We start from the raw sequence: 20,073 nt of genomic DNA, 5'->3' as shown, positions 1-20,073 counted from the left end.
GTTGGGGCACATTGGTGTGGATCCTGGCGGAGGGATGGTGCACATGGGTGTGTTTTTGGAGGGAGAGATGGGGCACAGTGGGTCTGGTGGGTAGCATGGGTCATCTAAGTGTGGGTTAGGAAGTTGGACGGGGCATCTTGGTGTGGCTCTGGAGGGAGGTGGTGGGGGCACATTGGTGTGGATCTGGACGGAGAGATGGTGCACATGGGTGTGTTTCTGGAGGGAGAGATGGGGCACAGTGGGTCTGGAGGGTGGCATGGGTCATCAAGGTGTGGGTTGGGAAGTGGGACGGGGCATATTAGTGTGGCTCTGGAGGGAGTTGGTGGGGGCACATTGGTGTGGCTCAGGAGGGAGGTGGTGGGGGCACATTGGTGTGGATATGGGCGGAGGGATGGTGCACATGGGTGTGTTTCTGGAGGGAGAGATGGGGCACAGTGGGTCTGGAGGGTGGCATGGGTCATCTAGGTGTGGGTTGGGAAGTTGGAAGGGGTATCTTGGTGTGGCTGTGGAGGCAGGTGGTGGGGGCACATTGGTGTGGCTCTGGAGGGTGGTGGTGGGGGCACATTGGTGTGGATCTGGGCGGAGGGATGGTGCACATGGGTGTGTTTCTGGAGGGAGAGATGGGGCACAGTGGGTCCGGAGGGTGGCATGGGTCATCTAGGTGTGGGTTGGGAAGTGGGACGGGGCATCTTGGTGTGGCTCTGGAGGAAGGTGGTGGGGGCACATTGGTGTGGCTCTGGAGGGAGGTGGTGGGGACACATTGGTGTGGATCTGGGTGGAGGGGTGGTGCACATGGGTGTGTTTCTGGAGGGAGAGATGGGTCACAGTGGGACTGGAGGGGGGCATGGGTCATCTAGGTGTAGGTTGGAAGTTGGACGGGGCATCTTGGTGTGGCTCTGTAGGGAGGTGGTGGGGGCACATTGGTGTGGATCTGGGTGGAGAGATGGTGCACATGGGTGTGTTTCTGGAGGGAGAGATGGGGCACAGTGGGTCTGGTGGGTAGCATGGGTCATCTAGGTGTGGGTTGGGAAGTTGGACGGGGCATCTTGGCGTGGCTCTGGAGGGAGGTGGTGGGGGCACATTGGTGTGGATCTAGGCAGAGGGATGGTGCATATGGATGTGTTTCTGGAGGGAGAGAAGAGGCACAGTGGGTCTGGACGGTGGCATGGGTCATCTAAGTGTGGGTTGGGAAGTGGGACGGGGCATCTTGGTGTGGCTCTGGAGGGAGTTGGTGGGGGCACATTGGTGTGGCTCTGAAGGGAGGTGGTGGGGACACATTGGTGTGGATCTGGGCAGATGGATGATGCACATGGGTGCGTTTCTGGAGGGAGAGATGAGGCACAGTGGGTCTGGTGGGTGGCATGGGTCATCTAGGTGTGGGTTGGGAAGTTGGAAGGGGCATCTTGGTGTGGCTCTGGAGGGAGGTGGTGGGGGCACATTGGTGTGTTTCTGGAGGGAAAGATGGGGCACAGCGGGTCTGGAGGGTGGCATGGGTCATCTAGGTGTGGGTTGGGAAGTTGGACGGGGCATCTTGGTGTGGCTCTGGAGGGAGGTGGTGGGGGCACATTGATGTGGATCTGGGTGGAGGGATGGTGCACATGGATGTGTTTCTGGAACGAGAGATGGGGCACAGCGAGTCTGGAGGGTGGCATGGGTCATCTAGGTGTGGGTTGGGAAGTGGGACGGGGCATCTTGGTGTGGCTCTGGAGGGAAGTGGTGGGGGCACATCGGTGTGGCTCTGGAGGGAGGTGGTAGGGCACATTGGTGTGGGTTTGATGGGAGGGATGGGGACATTGGTCTGGGGAGGGATGGCTGCATATTGGTGTGGGTCTGGAAGGAGGGGATGGGGCACATTGGTGTGGGTCTGGGCGGATGGGGCTTACTAGGATGGGTGGTTTTAGAGGGGGTTGGTGGCTGGGGCTATCTGCATTTTAATTCAGGATCGGCACATGGGCATCTGATGCAAGGGGAAGGGGCATCTTGCTATGTGGAGGGAGGATGGGGCATTATGGTGTTGGTCTAGAGGGAGGCATGGGGCAACTTTGGGTGGTTCTGGGACGGAGGGATGCGGCATATTGGTGTGGGTCTAAGAAAAAGGGATGGTGCACATTGGTGTGGGTCTGGAGGGAGGGATTGGGGCTCATTGGTCGGAAGACGGATAGGGGCATCTTTCTGTGTGGAGGGAGCATCGGCCATCTTGGTATGCATCTTGAGGAAGGGATTGGGCATCTTGGAGTCAGGATCAGAGGGGGCATTGTTGATCTGGAATGGAGGTACAGGGCATATGATGGGGCCATGTCGGGGAATGGTGGAGCATGTGGGTCAGGGCTGGAGCACTCTGGTGGGAAGGAAGGGGGCATCTGGGTGTAAATGGAGGGATGGGGTATGTTTGTCTGGAGAGAAGGATGTTGGTTTATTGGAGTGGTGGGAGCATGTGTGTGTCAAAGGGATGGGGTAATCGGGTGTGGGTATAGATAGAGGGAGAATGGCGCCATCTGAGTGTGAGTCTGGAGGTAGAGGTGAAGCATATGGGTGTGGCTCTGATGGGTGGAGCATCTTGGTGTAGGTATGGAGGGACGGATGTTGATGTCTTTGTGTGAGTTTGGATGGAGAGATGGTGGCATTTAGGTCAGGAGTGAGGTGGCATTTGAATCTGGAACGTGTGTTTGGAAGGAGAAATGGGGAATTTGAGTGTGAATGGTATCTGCTTGTGGGTGGGGACATGAAGGATCATTAACAGCGGACAGCGGGAGGGAGAGCCGTGGGCGCGACCACGGTTGCATCCCAGACATGCACACCCACAGCCTGGGGCACCTCTCGCAGAGCGGTCCGGTGCGCGTGGTCAACCAGGCGCCAGGGAGCAGGCATTCCCTTCCACCGGAGAGGGGTCTGCAACCAAGCAGATGGCCGGGGATGCCTGGCAGGGTTGGGTTAACCTGCTGGGGATGGCCCCAACCACGCACCAGAAAGGGAGACCTGCGTAGCCCCCTCTCCTCACTAAGCCCGACTCTGCGCTGGCCGGGGGCACGCACTCCTCTCTCTGACCTGCCAGCGGGTGGGTATTTTTGGGCACACTCCGGTCAGCAGGGAAGCCCCGAGTGGGGACAGCCGGGAGTGGAGGGAAACCTGACTGCTCACGAGGGGCGCCTCCCCAGGCAGACAGGGGCCCGGCACGTCAGGCATGAGGCCTGAGCCATGGTGCAGCTGGCTTACTTGACGGTGGGCGCCAAGGTTCCAGCCACCCACATCTGTGGGCGAGCGATGGTCAGGCCTGCTGGCACAGTGGGTGACCTTCCCTCTTGCCCAGGTACCTGGAGCTGGGCCTTATGCGGCCAGGCTGGGGTTTGAAGACTCTAGCAGTCCCACCTGACCCCCTGTCTGTGCTGCATCTAGCCCGCCTCGCTGTCCGTCTCCCAACCCCCCCCCCCCAAAAGGGAAGCGGAAGGAGTCAGGGAAGGATGAGTGGATCGGGCCGGGTGGGCAGGTGGCGGAGCGGCCTACCTCCATCCCCCTGAGAAGCGCTGTGCTGCTGGAATTATTATATATTTTTTTTGAAACCACAATGGTTTTGGCCGAGCTAGACAGGGCGCTGGGCTGTCCTGCCACAGATGGCGCTGCCTCCCCCAACCTCTCCTGCACCGGCAGAGTCAGGCCGACGTCTGGAACAAAAAAAGTTGCCTGTGACTCTTGGCGGTGGATCACTCGATTCGTGCATCGATGAAGAACACAGCTATCTGCGAGAATTAGTGTGAATTGCAGGACACATTGATCAACACGTCGAACGCACCATGTGGCCCTGGGTTTTTCCCGGGGCTACGCCTGTCTGAGGGTCGCTTGTACATCAATCGCCCTGGGGTTCCCTCCCAGGGGCGTGGCTGGGGCTGTCGCAGGGACCCCATTCCATTCATCCCCCTAAGGTCAGACCCTGATCAGCACCGTTGCTGGATCCTTGGATCTGGCGCGCAAGCTCATTGCCGATGCGTCCTGGCCTCCCCAGTTTCCCCGCCTCATGCTGGTTTCGGGAGGGCCGGGTGGCCGATGCGCCCCGGATGTGGTGCCGGCGGCAGCAGGCTTTAAAAAAGCCTGGCGCACCTTCACCCTACCCCGGGGCACCAGGTTGTGCTGTGTGTGGTTGTCTTTGGTGTCCCACGGCCTGCCGGCGCAGGATGACAATGGAGCGCGGACCTCGTGACCATGTGGGCTTCGGTCACAGATTGAGACAGAGCACACTCACCTGCGCCAGAGGTACATGGCTGGGGCAACCCCCCGTACGGACCCGAGGCCAGCTGTCTTGAGCTTTGTTCTCCCCGACCACGGCCTCACATCAGACGTGGTGACCTGCTGAATTTAAGCATATTACTAAGAAGAGGAAAAGAAACTAACCAGGATTCCCTCAGTAACGGCCAGTGAAAAGGGAAGAGCCCAGCGCTGAATCCCCATTCAGTGGCAGGCGTGGGAAATGTGCCGTACAGAAGACCGACTCCCCGGCATCGCTCAGGGGGCTCAAGTCCTTCTGATCGAGTATCACCACTCGGATGGTGTTATCGGCCTCTTGCACACCGGGATCAGGTCTTCTTGAAGTCAGGTTGCTTGGGAATGCAGCCCAAAGCGTGTGGTAAACTCAGTCTAAGGCTAAATATCGGCACGAGACTGGTTACCGTAAGGGAAAGTTGAAAAGAAGTTTGAAGAGCGTTCAAGAGTGCGTGAAACGGTTGAGCGGTAAACTGGGGTCTGTGCAGTCCACCCACAGGATTCAACATGGCAGTCAGGTTGGTCACCTGGAACGGTGGAGGCCCTTGCGGGTCTGCGGCACGGGCACATCCAGCCCCAGCAGGGTGCATTTCCTGTGTAGCAGTGCACCGTGACCGTCTGGGAAGGCCCCAGGGGGCAGGTGGCTCTCTGCTCCAGCAGAGAGTGTTACAGCCCCCTGACAGCAGTTTTGCTGTGTCCACAGGGCTGAGGGAGATAGACCGCCACTGCGCCCTTATCCGGCAACCGTCCTGGCCCCTCTTGGGGGTCGCTAGAGTGGCGACGGGAGACGGGGCTCCCGAAGTGACTGTGTTGGACTGCCCTCAATACGCCCCGACCATGTCGTGCAGCCAGGCGGGGAGGCCCAAAAGGGGCGCCAGGGGTCTGAGGTGATGTCAGTTAACCACCCGACCTGTCTGGAAATACTGACCAAGGAGTATAACTCGTGCTCGAGTCAAAGGGCCGAATGAAACCCTGTGATGTAATGATGTTGAGGGCCGTTGCTCGCCGATTACAGTGGCATCCTGTTGCGGTGGGCCCTCCACAGACCTGTCTCGCCCGCTCTGTCAGAGAGATGATGCATGAGCGTGTGTGATAGGACCCGAAAGATGGTGAACTCGGCCTGGCGGAGGTCCGTAGCGGTCCTGATGTGTAAATCGGTCATCCGACCTGGGTATAGGGGCAAAAGACTAATCGAACGATATAGTAGCTGGTTCTCTCCGAAGTTTCCCTCAGGATAGCTAGCGCATGGAAACCCCAGTTTTATCTAGCAAAGCAAATTATTAGAGGTCTTGGGGCCAAAATTATCTCAACCTACTCTCAAACTTGAAATGGGTATGAAGCCCGGCTTGCTGGTGTGGAGCCGGCTATTGTATGAAAGTGCTTAGTGGGCAAGTTTTGGTAAGCAAAACTGGCGCTGCGGGATAAACCGCACCCCGGGTTAAGGCGCGTGATGCAGATGCTCATCAGACCCCAGAAACGGTGTTGGTTGATATAGACAGCAGGATGGTGGCCATGGAAGTTGGAATCCGCTAAGGAGTGTGTAACAACTCACCTGCCAAATCAACTAGCCTTGAAAATGGATGGCGCTGGAGCGTCGGGCCCATACCCGGCCGGCGCTGAGAGCCGCGGGGGCTCAGTCAGGGGAGTAGGAGGGCTGCTGCGGTACGCACAGAAGCCCAGGGCGAGGGCCCGGGTGGAGCCACCGCAGGTGCAGATCTTGGTTGTAGTAGCAAATATTCAAACGAGAACTTTGAAGGATGAAGTGGAGAAGGGTTCCATGTGAACAGAAGTTGAACATGGGTCAGTCGGTCCTAAGAGATGGGCGAGTGCCGTTCGGAAGGGATGGGCTATGGCCTCCATTGCCCTCAGCCGATCGATAGGGAGTCGGGTTCAGATCCCTGAACCCAGAGTGGCAGGGACGGGCGCCCTTGCAGCATCCAGTGCGGTAGCGCAAATGATCCCAGAGAAGCCGGCAGGAGCCGCACAGAGAGTTCTTTTCTTTGTGAAGGGCAGGGCATTCTGGAATGGGTTTGCCCCGAGAAAGGGTCCTGAGCCTTTGAAACTGTTGCGGTTCCGGTGAGCTGGCGCTGGTCCTTGAAAATCTGTTTGAGATGTTGTAAATCTCGCACCAGGCTGTACCCATATCCGCAGCATGTCTCCAAGGCGGACAACCTCTGGCATGTCAGAACAATGTAGGTACGGGAAGTCAGCAAGTTAGATCCGTAACTTCAGGATAAGGATTGACTCTAAGGGCTGTGTCGGTCGAGCTGGGGTGCGAAGCAGGGTTGGGTGCGCACCATGGCTGGATGAGGCGTCTTCCCCCCAGGGGGGCGGCTCTGCCTCTGGATGCGAGCCGGGCCCTTCCTGGGGATCACCCCAGCTGCAGTGTTCGCCTCTTTTGTTCCCCCTCCTGGGGTTCAGGGCCGGCATTCTGCCTCGGCCGACACCTAGCAGCTGACTTGGAACTGGTGCATACCAGGGGAATCTGACTGTTTAATTAAGACAAAGCATTGCGAAGGCCTGTGGAGGGTGTTGACACAATGTGATTTCTGCCCAAGTGCTCTGAATGTCAAAGTGAAGAAATTCAATGAAGCGTGGTTAAACGGCTGGGGTAACTATGACCTTTTAAGGTAGCCAAATGCTTCGTCATCTAATTAGTGATGTGCATGAATGGATGAATGAGATTCCCAATGTCCCTACCTACAATCTAGCGATACCACAGCCAAGGGAACAAGGCAGAATCGTTGGGGAAAGAAGACCCGGTTGAGTTTGACTCTAGTCTGGCACTGTGAAGAGACATGAGAGGTAGGATAAGTGGGAGCGCCTTCGGGCCGCTGGTGAAATACCACTACTCTTATTGTTTTTCCACTTATCCGGTGAGACGGGGGGCGAGTCCCATGGGGCTCTCGCTTCTGGCTCCAAGCGCCCAGCACCTGCTGTGCACGACCCACTCTGGGGACAGTGGCAGGAGGGAGTTCGACTGGGGTGGTACACCTGTCAAAGGATAACACAGGTGTCCTAAGGCAAACTCAGGGCGGACAGAAACCTCCTGCGGAGCAGAAGAGCAAAAGCTAGCTTGATCTCGATTTTTCAGTATGAATACAGACCGTGAAAGCGGGGCTTCACGATCCTGCTGACTTTTTGGGTTTCAAGCAGGATGTGTCAGAAAAGTTACCACAGGTATAACTGGCTTGTGGCGGCCAAGCCTTCATAGCAACGTCACTTTTTGATCCTTCGATGCCGACTCTTCCTATCATTGTGAAACAGAATTCACCAAGCATCGGATTGTTCACCCACTAATAGGGAACGTGAGGTGGATTTAGACCGTCGTGAGACAGGTTAGTTTTACCCTACTGATGATGTGTTGTTGCAATAGTAATCCTGCTCAGTACGAGAGGAACCGCAGGTTCAGACATTTGGTGTGCATGCTTGGCTGCAGAGCCAATGGGGTGAAGCTACCATCTGTGGGATTATGACTGAACGCCTCTAAATCAGAAATCCCCCCCCCCCAATCCCTCCCCAGACCGTGATCCCGCAGCGCTGTCGAGCATCGGATGGCTTAGGATAGCCGCCTCGGGGCCGGTGTGTAGAGCCGCTCGCCTCGGGACTTGAGTGTGGACAGAAGGGGGCCACCTCTCTCACCCGTAGTGCACCGCATGTTCGTGTGGAATCTGGTGCTAAATCATTCGTAGGCAACCTGATTCTGGTTCAGGGTTTCGTAAGTAGCAGAGCAGCTACCTCGCTGTGATCTATTAGTCATCCTCTGAGCCAAGCTTTTGTCGTAAGGCGGCACCGCCGCCAAGGTTCTCCATCCTTCCTCCTGAGGCCCGCGGGGTGCACAGGAAAATACCACCCACTCTAGGGGCGCACCCGCGGGGTGTGTGCGGGCTGGGCAGGGAGCACTCTTCTCACCTTTCCTGGTCAGCCTGGCAGACCAGATGGCCTTGGGCCCAGGCCTTCGAGGTGGTGCCTTAAGCCCCCGGACAGGGCAGGGGAAGAGAGGGTGCAAGCCACCAAAGGGTGCGGGAGTGGTACCTAAAGCCAGTGCCCCTGGACGGTGGAGTCGGGGCAGGCCCGGCCGGCCACTGGGCCAACTGGCCTAGTAGTAGGCCCAGATGGCCAAGTTGTGGCTGGCGGACTCCTGCATTTGTCTCTGGTCGGGTTCTGTAAGCTTAATAGTCGGCGTGGAAGTGTCTCCCCGGCTCGAGTGCGCAGAGGTGATGCCTTAAGCCCAGGGCGGGGAAGAGAGGCAGCAGCTTAAGCACCCACCCCAGAGCACGGGGGGTGGTACCTTAAGCCAGTGCCCCTGGACGTCGGGGGCAGGCACGGCCGCTGGGCCATCAGGCCTGGGGAGTAGGCCCAGATGGTCCGAGTTGTGGTTGCCGCGGCTGACTGTTGCATTTGTCTACGGTTGGCCTGGCAGTGCCACCCTGCGGCCTCCAGGGCGGCCGTGGCGCATTTACTGGCTTTAGTTCAATGGCGTTCGTGGGTTGCTCCCAGTCCTCTGCAAGTATCAACCACGGGTGGTCAGGTCCCAGACGAGGTGCGTGTGTCAAGGGGCGCCCTGAGCGGGTCCCTTTCCTCTGCTTGGGGGTAAATGCACTCGCAGTGGCCGGCCCTGAGTTACACAGTGTTTGTGGGTTAGTCATGGAGGGAAAGGCTCTAATGTGGTGGGAGAAGCTTTGAGGGGGGCCCAGCCAGAGCTCAAGGCAAAAGCCCCCGAATCCAGTGGTAGTTGCAGGGAGCACCGGTGGGGTTTCCTATCGCTCGCCACAGGGAAAAGCTCTAAAGGGGCCCTGCTAAAGCTCCAGGGTGGCTGGCGGGGATTGGGGCGGTCCTGGCCTTGGGGCGCCTGTCTCACGTCTGGGTTGACTGTCCCCAAGCCCGGTGGTGATCGTGGGGAGCCCTGTCCCTCTCTGGAGGGTTAAGCTCTAATGTGGTGGGAGAAGCTCTAAGGCGCCCCGGGCCAGAGCTCCAGGGTGGCCGTGGCTGCTGCCCCAACTGGCCTTGGGTGCCAGCCTTGTGCGTGTGGGTCGAGTCCCTAAGCCTTGCGGAAGTCACGGGGAGCTCTGGAGGGAGAAGCTCTAAAGGGGCCCTGCTAAAGCTCCAGGCTGGCTGGAGGGGGGGGTGGGTGCTGGTCTCCCCAAGCACCCAGCCTTGGGTACCTGTCTCACATGTGGGTCGACAGGGATAAGCTCCAAGGTGGATCAAAAACCTCTTACGTGGAGGGGGGGAGAAAAACTCTAAGGTGGCCTGGCCAGAGTTCGAGGATGACAATTGTTGCTGGCCCATGCCTTTGGGCACCTGCCGGTCCCCTGTCCTTTGTCAGGTGGGGGGGCCAAAGGCCCTTCCCGTCCAAGCCCATTGGAATGCATTGACCTACCAGATGGCCGCTCTCTGAGCAAGGCCATCTGGTCATTAGCCAGAGGAATGTCTGCAGGGACCAGACGGCTGGGCTGCTCTGGAAGTCCCGATGGGCGTCAGTTTGACATTTTTCTCCAGTTGGGTCTTTCAGGAGCCCGACGCTTTTGCCGAGAGGTCCCACTCTGTCACTTTGGGTACACAGATGGCAAAACGTAGTCACCTTCCTCCGGATTACTATAGACTGGGTGAGCGGGACCTCTTGGTTCTCGCTGCCCAACCCGGGCTCCATGGTGAAACCCCAGGCCGGCTGGGGGGCGTGCCCCTCGCAATGCCCAAGCAGAGACTGGCCTGCTGGGGGTGCTCTTCCGAGCACTCCATGGGATCGATTTGGAGCACTTGGTCCGTCTAGGGTTGGACTGCTTGGCCATCCTCAGCTGTTTCAAGCATTTTGCTTCCACCCGCCTTGGTACCGTGTCAAGGGTGTGCTTCCCTCGGGGAGGGCCCCCTCGTGTGGGTGGCTCTAGAGCGAAGGCCGAGCAGCTCGGCAACTCCCCAGTGGTCAGATCAGACGGGATCCCCTCGCAAGCCACGATGCGGGCCCTCCTCCACCAAGCACGTTTCTCCAGCAGTTCGGAACACACGTTAGCTGCTGCCCCCCTCCATACCAGTGGCACCATGCTGCCTGGGTCTGGCCTCTCCCTCCCACCCACCCTGTGGCATGGCGGAGCAGGCCCGGCCGCCGGCGCCCGTGTGACCAACCTGTCTACCCGACCCACACACGTCTAGGGATGCTCTTTGGTGCTCGGTTCCTGCAGACAGCCCCAGAGGGTGCGAAGGTTGGCTCTGAGGCAGCCGCGCTGCTCCCCCCGTTGCCACCCTCCAGCAGGTGCGGCTACCTCATTGATCCTGCCAGTAGCATATGCGTGTCTCAAAGATTAAGCCATGCACGTGTAAGTACAAACGACTGGTACAGTGAAACTGCAAATGCCTCATTAAATCAGTTATGGTTCCATTGATCGCGCCATCTGTTACTTGGATAACTGTGGTAATTCTAGAGCTAATACATGCCGACGAGCGCGGACCTCCCGGGATGCGTGCATTTAACTGACCAAGACCAATGGGGGTCTGAAGCGTTTACTTTGAAAAAAGAACAGTGTTCAAAGCAGGCTGGTCACCTGAATACTTACGCTAGGAATAATGGAATAGGACACTGGTTCTATTTTGTTGTTTTTCGTAACTGGGACCGTGATTAAGAGGGACGTCCGGGGGCATTCGTATTGTGCTGCTAGAGGTGACATTCTTAGACCAGCGCAAGACGAACAAAAGTGAAAGCATTAGCCAATAATGTTTTCATTAATCTACTGTCGTTTTTGGTTGTTGGTCTTCAGGTCTGCCACTCTGCCAAATTCCCCTAGGTGTCAAGGAGTCCCCCCCTCCTTCTCACCTGGGTCCGTTGTTTGATGGAGTCTTTGGTCGCTGCCTTCTTGCGGACGGTCCTGGTTTTAACTAAGGCTGCTCGAGTCTCTTCCGACTCCAGGGCGCGTTCAGTTCCGGGAACGCGGAATCCAGGAATCCAAGAATCTAGGATGAGTGCAACTAGCACACGAGTCCAGGAAACAGGAAGAAAGGAAGGGGCAAGGAGCGGGTAGGTGCACAAGGACAGAGAAAGAATACTGTGAGCTACGGATCACACGTCTGATGGCTACTTGCAATAGCATTGAGACGCGCAGAGCCGCGGAAGGCGTGCTCTATAAATAGAGTAGGTTACGTCCAGCGCATGGAGCGAGAAAGGGTCTTAGCGCTGGGCGACCATGTTCGGAGTATTAGAGAATGCTAGCCCCGTTGAGACAAGGACCAGGAGGTCCAAAAGGGGCGTGTTCTGAAGTTCATGACAGCATGCCTCCTCCAAAGACCTTTTCCTCCAGGTTTGCCTGGGTGTATGAGGTGAAATCTTCTGAGCAAGCGAGGGGCCTTGATGTTAGAGATAGGTTCCCAGGTTCTTTCACTAGGAGGGTATCCTTTCAATTCAACCAGGTACTGAAGCTGACCCCGTTTATACCTGCAATCGCAAATTCGGGACACCTCATATTCCAGTTGATTGTCGACCAGCAGAGGAGGAAGTCTACTGGATTTCCGGGAGGACGGAATGTAGGGTTTCAGTAAGGATGTATGAAAAACTGGATGAATTCTTTTCCAGGAGTCTGGTAGCTGGATCTGGTATGAGACAGGGTTAATAATTTCCTTGATGGGAAATGGCCCATAATACTGTGAAGCCAATTTGTTTGGTCGTAGGTGTCGGGGTAGTAATTTTGATGACAACCATACCCGGTCACCGACTGCATAAGAAGGGCTTGGTCTTCTTTTGGAATCCACATATCTCTTGGTCTGTGATCTGGCCTTTTTAAAGTATTTCTTGGCCTCCTGGTGTATGTTGATGAGGGTTTCGATCCAGGAGTCAACAGTAGGTACTGGTGTAGGATGAGGAAGGACAGAGTGTAAAACCGATGGATGGAACCCTTGACAACAATAAAAAGGGCTGGTCTGGAGCGCTGAATGGTAGGAATTGTTGTAAGCGAATTCCGCAACGGGTATCAGGAGCGACCAGTCATCCTGGACCTTGGTGGCGAAGCATCGAAGATACTGTTCCAGGGTCTGATTCGCACATTCTGTGGCTCCGTTGGTTTGAGGGTGATATCCCGAAGAGAGGGCACGTTGAATTCCTAGAATCCAGCAGAGATGTTTCCAAAATTGAGAAATGTATTGAGGTCCTCGATCAGATATGATCTTGGAAGGAAGTCCATGCAGGCGGAATATGTGTTCCAGAAATATTCCAGCAAGTTCGGAAGAGTATGGTTCCTTAGGGGGTGTTGATGAAGGTTCCAGGAATAGACAGTGAGTCATACAAAACTCTGAGCCTAGGAATAGTGATCCTGCTGTCCAATTGATATACGGATTGTGTTTCTGTAACCAGGGCATACCCAATACCATGGGGTAGTGGGCTGACTTAATGATATCAAATCTAATCAGCTCTTGATGATGATTTATTGAGAGCCGATCTCCTTGGTCTGCAGGCTTATGGGCCCTGAACTAAGGGGGTCTTCCATCGATGGCCTCCACCGGCTGCATGGTACTTCGTGCCTCGTAAGGTATTTGGTGACTGGCAACTCACTCTTGATCAATGAAGATCCCCATAGCTCTGCAGTCTACCAAGGCCAAAATAGAATAGGTCCTGTTCTTGGAGGGTGATAGAAATGCCTGGAGAATGACCAGTTTGTTTTGTCCAGGAGAGTTCAAGGATGGAATTGATGTGGAACAAACATCTCTCTCCCGAAGCTCTGCTCCATCTAGGATCGGGAGCTGGCGTTTCCCGAACGCTGAGGAGGTGCTAGAGGACATTCCCTAACCAAATGTTTGTCCAAAGCACAATAAATACACAAGCCCGTATGGATCCTTCTCAACCTTTCTTGCAGTGAAATAGGTCCACGGAAGGCTCCAATCTGCATGGGTTCTGGTTCTGTGACTGAGCTTGGGTTTGTGTCCGTTCTGACTGTGCTTTCACAGGACATCTTGGATGAATTTCCCCTGGACTTCTTCTTTTCAGCCTTCCTTTCCTGGATGCGGAAGTCTATTTGCATGGCTAGGTCCATTAGTGCCTGGAATGAGCTTGGTTGAGCCACTCTGGCCAGCTCATCCTTTATCTCATCGTTCAGTCCTCTCCTGAACAGGGTGAAACTCGCCTCAGAGGACCAATCGGCTTCCTTGGCCAATTGTTTAAATCGGGTCACATAAGTGAGCATATCCTGGGAGCCCTGTTGAAAGTCTAACAAACGTTCCTGGGCACTATAGACCTGCTCAGGACGGTCAAACATGTTTTTAAGGGCCTGTATGAACCCTTCATAATCATCCAGGAGGGCATCGCCGGAGTTAACGAGAGGTATAGCCCAGGTCAAAGCATTGCCGGAAAGATGGGATGAAATGAAACCCACCTTAGCCCTGGGAGTCGAAAAGTAATAGGGCTTGAACGTAAAGTGGACCAGGCATGAATCCAGGAATCCGCGAAGGGTTTTTGCCGAACCATCATATTTGTCAACAATGCCACCCAACAGGACCCCTTCTTTAGCGGCAGTATCCCGGGATAGGACCAATTGTTTGAGTGCAGCGTTTTCCGCCTTTAGATTTTGAACCTCGGTTGAAAGTTCCTGCATGCCTCGCATCAGGTCCTGAACGGCGGCCTCCATGCCGTTATCAAGTTCGGTCGGGTGTCGTCTCAAACTGTCAAGGAGTTCCCCCCTTCTCACCTGGGTCCGTTGTTTGATGGAGTCTTTGGTCACTGCCTTCTTGCGGACGGTCCTGGTTTTAACTAAGGCTGCTCGAGTCTCTTCCGACTCCAGGGCACGTTCAGTTCCGGGAACGCGGAATCCAGGAATCCAAGAATCTCGGATGAGCGCAACTAGCACACGAGTCCAGGAAACAGGAAGAAAGGAAGGGGCAAGGAGCGGGTAGGTGCACAAGGACAGAGAAAGAATACTGCGAGCTACGGATCACACGTATGTTACATCCAGCGTATGGAGCGAGAAAGGGTTTTAGCGCTGGGCGACCATGTTGGGAGTATTAGAGAATGCTAGCCCCGTTGAGACAAGGACCAGAAAAGGGGCGTGTTCTGAAGTTCATGACACTAGGAGTGCTGTTAACCTCCACAGCGAAGTGTCCATGTCTGTTAGCACGACTAGGAGGTCGTCGGCAAAGGCCATTGCCTTATGGTCTTCCCCACCGAATGTAATCCCTTTTATTCCCTTCGCCTGTCTAATTCTAACTAGGAAGGGTTTGAGAAAGTTTGCGTACAGGAATGGTGACATGGGCAGCCCTGCTTAGTACCCCTAGTGATCCTTATCGCCTGGGAGACATGCCCATTAATAGCTAGCCTGATAAGTGGTGCTCCATAGTTGGCGTTGACCAGGTGGAGAAGGCCCGGGCCAAACCCCATAACCACCATGGTAGCAAACAAGAATGACCGTTTGACTCAGTCGAATGCCTTCTCTGCATCTAGTGCTAACACCCCCTGCCCTCAGGACTGCCCTGTTTGACCTCTCTATCTGGCGGGATATTTGCCTAATGTTGTCAAACGTTTGTCTCCCCTTGACAAAGCCTGCTTGATCCGGGTGGATCACGTCGGTGATTACTTTATCCATTCTAGATGTTAGACTTTTTTGTAAAGATTTTGGCATCGAGTTTTATTAGGACGGTAGGAGCTACAGAGGGTTTGTTTCTTGTTTGGCTTAGGGAAGAGTATTACCTTGGCCTCCTCCATGGACTGGGATATGTGGCCCGTATCGGAGAAGGAGTTGAACAGGGATGTCATTAACGGGACTAATGTGGTATGGAATGCTTTATAGAATGTGGCGGGGTACCCGTCCGGGCCTGGGGCTTTATTTGGTTGTAGCGATTGGATCGCTGCACGCACCTCGTCTTAAGTAATTGTCCCTTCTAAATCGTCACGCTGGATCTGTTCTAATCTTTTTAGCCAGCAAGATTTTAAGAAGGCCTTTTGGAGGTCTCTCTCTGGTGCCTTCGTAGAGTAGAGGCTCGTATAGAACTCTGTGAATGCCTGCAGGATCTCTTCTGTAGGTGTGGTTTCCTGTCCCTCCATCATCTGAATGTGGCGTATTGTACCTGCCGCCTCCTGTTGCTTAACCTACCTGGCTAAGAGCCGGCCTGTCTTGTTTGCCTGGAGGTAATACTTCTGCCTCAAGAATAGGAGCGATTTTACTGCTTCTTTAGCTAGAAGGATATTGATTTGCCCTTTGAAATGCCTATATTGCCTCCTGATTATTACCCCCCCTATCAGTCTCCATTACCCCTGTTCTAGGTCCACCTGGAGGGCCTTCTCCTGTTTGGCTCGAGATACCTGCTTTGCTATGAGCATCCCCCTGCATGGTTGCCTTAAAAGCGTCCCATACTACATGTTCCTGCACTTCTGGGGTCTTATTTTCCCCAAAGAAGTTGCAGATGGACTTGTGTATCTCGTCGCAAATTACTGCATCTCTCAGCAGATGTCAGGGGAACGGCCACTTCCAGAGGCACCTACCCCCTCCCATTGGATTTCTAGCTGCAAGGGAGTGTGGTCGGGCAGGGCTATGGTTTCCCTTTCTATGATCCGTACTTGGCAAAGCAGTGTCTCCAAAACCAATATGTAATCAATTCTTGAGAATGTTTGGTGCACATGTGAGTAGTAAGCATACCCCTTGGAGTGCCCTTTTAGTTCATGCCATGTGTCTGCTAATGCCATTCTGTTATGCTAGCCTGTAGTTTACTAGATGGGCCTTTAGATGTGGGTGTCCTGTCCGCGCTTCTGTCCGTGGATGGGCGCCACGCCAAGTTAAAATCCTGTCAGTATTAGCTGGCTCGTTGTTAACTGGTTTAGCTTCTCCAAAACCCCCTGGAAGTATTCGTCCTGCCCTAGTTGGGGGCGTACACTTTGGCGATTGTGAGAGGCCATCCCCCATTGTAGCTGGACGAAGAGGAATCTACCTTCCTTCTCGGCTTTTGTGCCTATTATTTCAATGTCAGGTAGGTGTCTAAACGCTATGAGGACCCTTCAAACTTTGCTCTTGTCGTTGGCCTGCAGAACCTGGGGGTACCCTCTCAACTTCATTCTGTGTCTGTCTTGTTTACGGATAAAGGTCTCCTGGAGCGTCACAATGTCGGGCTTGGTATCCTGGAGGAGGTTCTCAAGTTTCCGTGTGTTTAGTCCTCTAACATTGAGTTTTAGTATTTGGATCCCTACCCGTACCCCGTTACGTCCTGAGAGTAACCATGTCGAAACGATCCCCCTTGATTTAAGCCCCACCGCTGCTGTTAAGTGGACAGCCTATTCAGCCCGGGGCTTCGGTTGCTGATCCCCCCTGCCCTCCCCCTGGGCCCGCAATTGTTTGTGTCTTGTCTTTGACCTCTCTACTCTTCTCCACTCCCATGGCTTCTCTTAGTGGCCTTCATGTTCTGGCCTCCTATTATGTCCTCACCATGCATTCATCTTGGGTCCCTCATCCAACGTAGTGATGTGGTGTTGGCGCACTTCCCACTTGAAGACCATTCCAAAGGGGAATGTCCACCTGGATCTTATCTGGGCTTTGGTAAGGGCTTTGGTCACTAGGCCCATTTGCCTCCTCATTGTTGGTATGGATTTGGCCAGGTCCTGGAAAAGTTCTGACACCGCTGTTCACATTTATCAGGGTTGCTTTCCTCGCCGCTTGGAGGATACATTTGTTTTGGTCGTATCGCTGTAAAGACATCGCCACTTCTCTTGGCCTGGCCCCGGGTTCTTCTCGCTGCTGACCTTCTATCTATGAGAATTTCTCCCCCAGCCATGTCCAGCAAATCTTTGAACACGTGCTGCATTGTTTCCCTGAGGTCGCCTTCGCTCACACTTTCTGGCAGCCCCTTCACCCTGATGTTGGACCTTCCCAAGCGGTTCTCCAAGTCCTTGGCTTGGAGCTCCAGGTTGTGTCGCTACCGCCTGCTGCTTCGTTAATACATCTATCTTCCAGGTGTTTTCAGTGAGTTCTTGAATGGTGTTTTCATTTGTATCAATTGAACTGTCGCCTTTGATTTCCTGCAGGGGTTGTGCAAGTTCTGTGCATATTAGGCCTAATTGTGTCTGAAGGGTAGCAGTCATTTGGTCACTGAATGCCTTAAAGCACTGTTGCAGCACCTTGCTCGTGACCTCTTGCCTCTGTGGCAACATCGGGGGTTCCTCCGTCTGCTGCCTCTCTGTCACCACTGGATCCTCTTCCTCCAGGGCTTCCCCCACATTTCTCCATAGCTTTTGGCGGGTCCCTTCCGGTTTTCTTGAGATCTTGGCCCTTGAGGGGCCTTTTTTGGCCTCCTTGGCCTTGTTACGCAACATTGCCTGGTGATGGCGAGTGCCTGCCTGCATCTTTCTGTAAGGGGCTTCTGCCCAGGCCTCTAAGGTTCCTCTTGACCCCAGGGTATTGGCCAGTTGTTCTGTATGAAGGGGATGCTTATCTCTCCCTCCTGTGCGCAGCATGGGTCTAGCTCCCCTTTAGAGCCTGGGTTGGTTGCCCCCTGGGGGCCATGGGGCTAGTACGCTGAAAGGTGAAAATGGTCATGGTCGCAGTGTCACACTGGCCTGGAGCCCAGGAGCTTCTTGAATTTCTTCCCGGGGTGCCCCCGTGCTCCCACCGCTCCTGAGCCTCTAAATATTCTCTTGCACCCCAGGAGGTTCCTTCTCGGTTAATCTTGCATGGCAGGGTTAGTTTTCATAAGGGTGGGTGGTGGAGCGAAGCAGCGCTCTCCTGTGGAGTCAAATGCTGGGGGTTGGGAGCATGCGCCGCCCCACCCCTCCCCCGGGTTCCTTCCCTGGCCGTTAGCAGGGGGGATGCTGCAGGAGACTTAGTGCTGTCACCCTTCTATTACTGCAGTTTGCCTCTGATGTTGCTGAATGGTATGGGCTTGGGCCTTTGCCTGGGTCTGGGTATGCTGCAGGTCTGCTGCCGTAGGGGGTCGCCTTCCAAGTGTAGGTTATGGTGCTCTGGGGCAGATGCTTTCATAAACCTCCATGTCCGTTGTTTGGGAGAGGAGCGTCTTGCGTGCACCTGCTTCATGGCTGCCAACTCCCTTAATTATCCCTACTTACCCTGGGCTAGCTGGGGCGCATCACAGTTCATGGGGGCCCTGTGCCGCGTGGTTTGTGGAGGCCCTGCACTGCACGGAGCCAGGCTTGCTGTATGGGGCAGATGCAGGCGCAGGATTTCAGGGGAATACTACCCGCTCCCTCTCATTTGTAGCTGGGTGTCCAGGCTGAGCCGGCTCTGCTGTATTGCCGTGCTGCGGTGCTTGCGGCACTGTGTCCCGGCGTGAGCGCTGGTCCGGCAGCCTGGTCTCCCCCAGGTCAGCCGCTGGTAATCCGCGGTGGTCTGCTCACACTCCCCAGTCTCGCCTATGTTGCCTTGGCTGAATGGGCACCCTGCGTCTTCTGCACCACCCGCATGGGTTCCCCACACAGGCATCGCTGCTGGCGGTCTCAGGTTCACTCACTCTGTCCCCAAACGCTCCAGTTGGATTTGTGTTTTGGGACCGCTCACTTCACGGGTCGTCCCCTTTGCTTTTGCTGCCCTGGGGTCTTGTAATGCCGCTTATTGCTCCTTTTTCGGATGGCCGGGGAGGAGCGCGCTCCTCATGGTGGGGTGGTCACGGGGGCCATTTTGGAATCTTCTTATGAAGCTTTTTGAAGCCTTTGTCTGCCCTTTCTTGAGTAATCTTTCTTCCACACTTCTCAATCCATTTTCCGTCCAGGATGTGGCACAGTGGGGGTGCTGGTCTCCAACGTTGATGATGTGGCTTGGCTGCACGACTCAGGCATCGTCGGTGCTTAATACTTTACTTATCTGCCGCCTTTGATAGCATTGACCATGCCGCCTTGCTCGTCTAGGCCGGCCTTTCTGCTGCCGTTCTTTCCTGGTTTTCTTTGTTTCTCTCTAACTGAACAGTCAATTTCCATTCCCCCCTTTTCACTCTGTACCGTCTGCCTTGAGATGTAGAGTCCCTCAGGTTTCCTCCATCTTCCAGGTTTTGTTTAATATGTACATGTAACCTCTTACCAAACTTATCTGCTCTCACGGCTTCCACTGTTATTCTTAACAGATGGCACAGATCGTGGTCCTTTTAGATCTCTCTTGTCGAGACAGCAACCAGATTTAGGTCCTGTCTCAAAGCTGTGGGTGCATGGATGTGTAAAATCTGGTTCAGGGGGAAAAAAATGAGGTGTTGGTGGTGGGCCCTCCTTCCTCTATTGCCTTTTGGACCCCCTATTTTTGGCCATCTTTAGGGGTAAATATGTTAGCTTTTCTGCCTGCAGAATCTTAGATCAGTCCAGTATGTCAAAAGGGCCATCTTCAACTGAAAACCCCATAGTAAGGTTCTTTGTTTACTCCTTTCTCAGTTACGTGTCCCGGTGGTGTCCTTACTTGTTATGTCCTCCATGGACTAGTGCAACGCCCTATTTCTGGTAAAAACTGGCAACTTCTTATGGCACCTTCAGGTCCTGCAGAACTCTGCTGCCAGAGTAGCCACTTACACACCTAGTTGTGCTCACATTACTCCATGTGTGCACCATCTCCATTGGCTACCCATGGCAAAGCCAATTCAGGTCAAGTGCTAATGTCTAGCTCATCATGCATTTTATGGAACTGGGGCAGAATATCTACAGGCCAAATTCTGTTTGTACATTCCTGCTCGGCCACTCCGCTTGGTAAATGCCTGATATTAAATACTGACAAAACTGCCTTGTACATGTAAATCCATTATACATCCATATAAAAGTGCTGTGTACAAAATGCGTCATAAAGTCAAAGCAGAACCATATTACTTCAAGGCGTAACTATTGGAAATGCCTGACTAAAGAGCAAAGAGTATAACGGATTGAAAAAGTGGCAGGTGCGC

The 20,073-nt window shown here is 54.6% G+C and overlaps 2 non-coding genes across 2 annotated transcripts; both read left to right on the top strand.

Moving 5' to 3' along the window:
- Window positions 1-3,682: 3,682 nt before the first annotated feature.
- LOC138505253 (5.8S ribosomal RNA) lies at window positions 3,683-3,833 on the top strand. Its single transcript, XR_011280080.1, has one exon. It is a non-coding gene; the product is annotated as a 5.8S ribosomal RNA (ribosomal RNA).
- A 481-nt stretch (window positions 3,834-4,314) lies between these two features.
- On the top strand, window positions 4,315-8,031 carry LOC138505199 (28S ribosomal RNA). The gene has a single exon (XR_011280037.1). It is a non-coding gene; the product is annotated as a 28S ribosomal RNA (ribosomal RNA).
- The last annotated feature ends 12,042 nt before the right edge of the window (window positions 8,032-20,073 follow it).

Source organism: Ambystoma mexicanum, chromosome 11, assembly GCF_040938575.1.
Source record: "Ambystoma mexicanum isolate Mex_15411 chromosome 11, UKY_AmexF1_1, whole genome shotgun sequence".
NCBI classification, from domain to species: domain Eukaryota; kingdom Metazoa; phylum Chordata; class Amphibia; order Caudata; family Ambystomatidae; genus Ambystoma; species Ambystoma mexicanum.
Note: the sequence above shows the minus strand (reverse complement) of the source record. Positions and strands in the feature narration are given on the sequence as shown.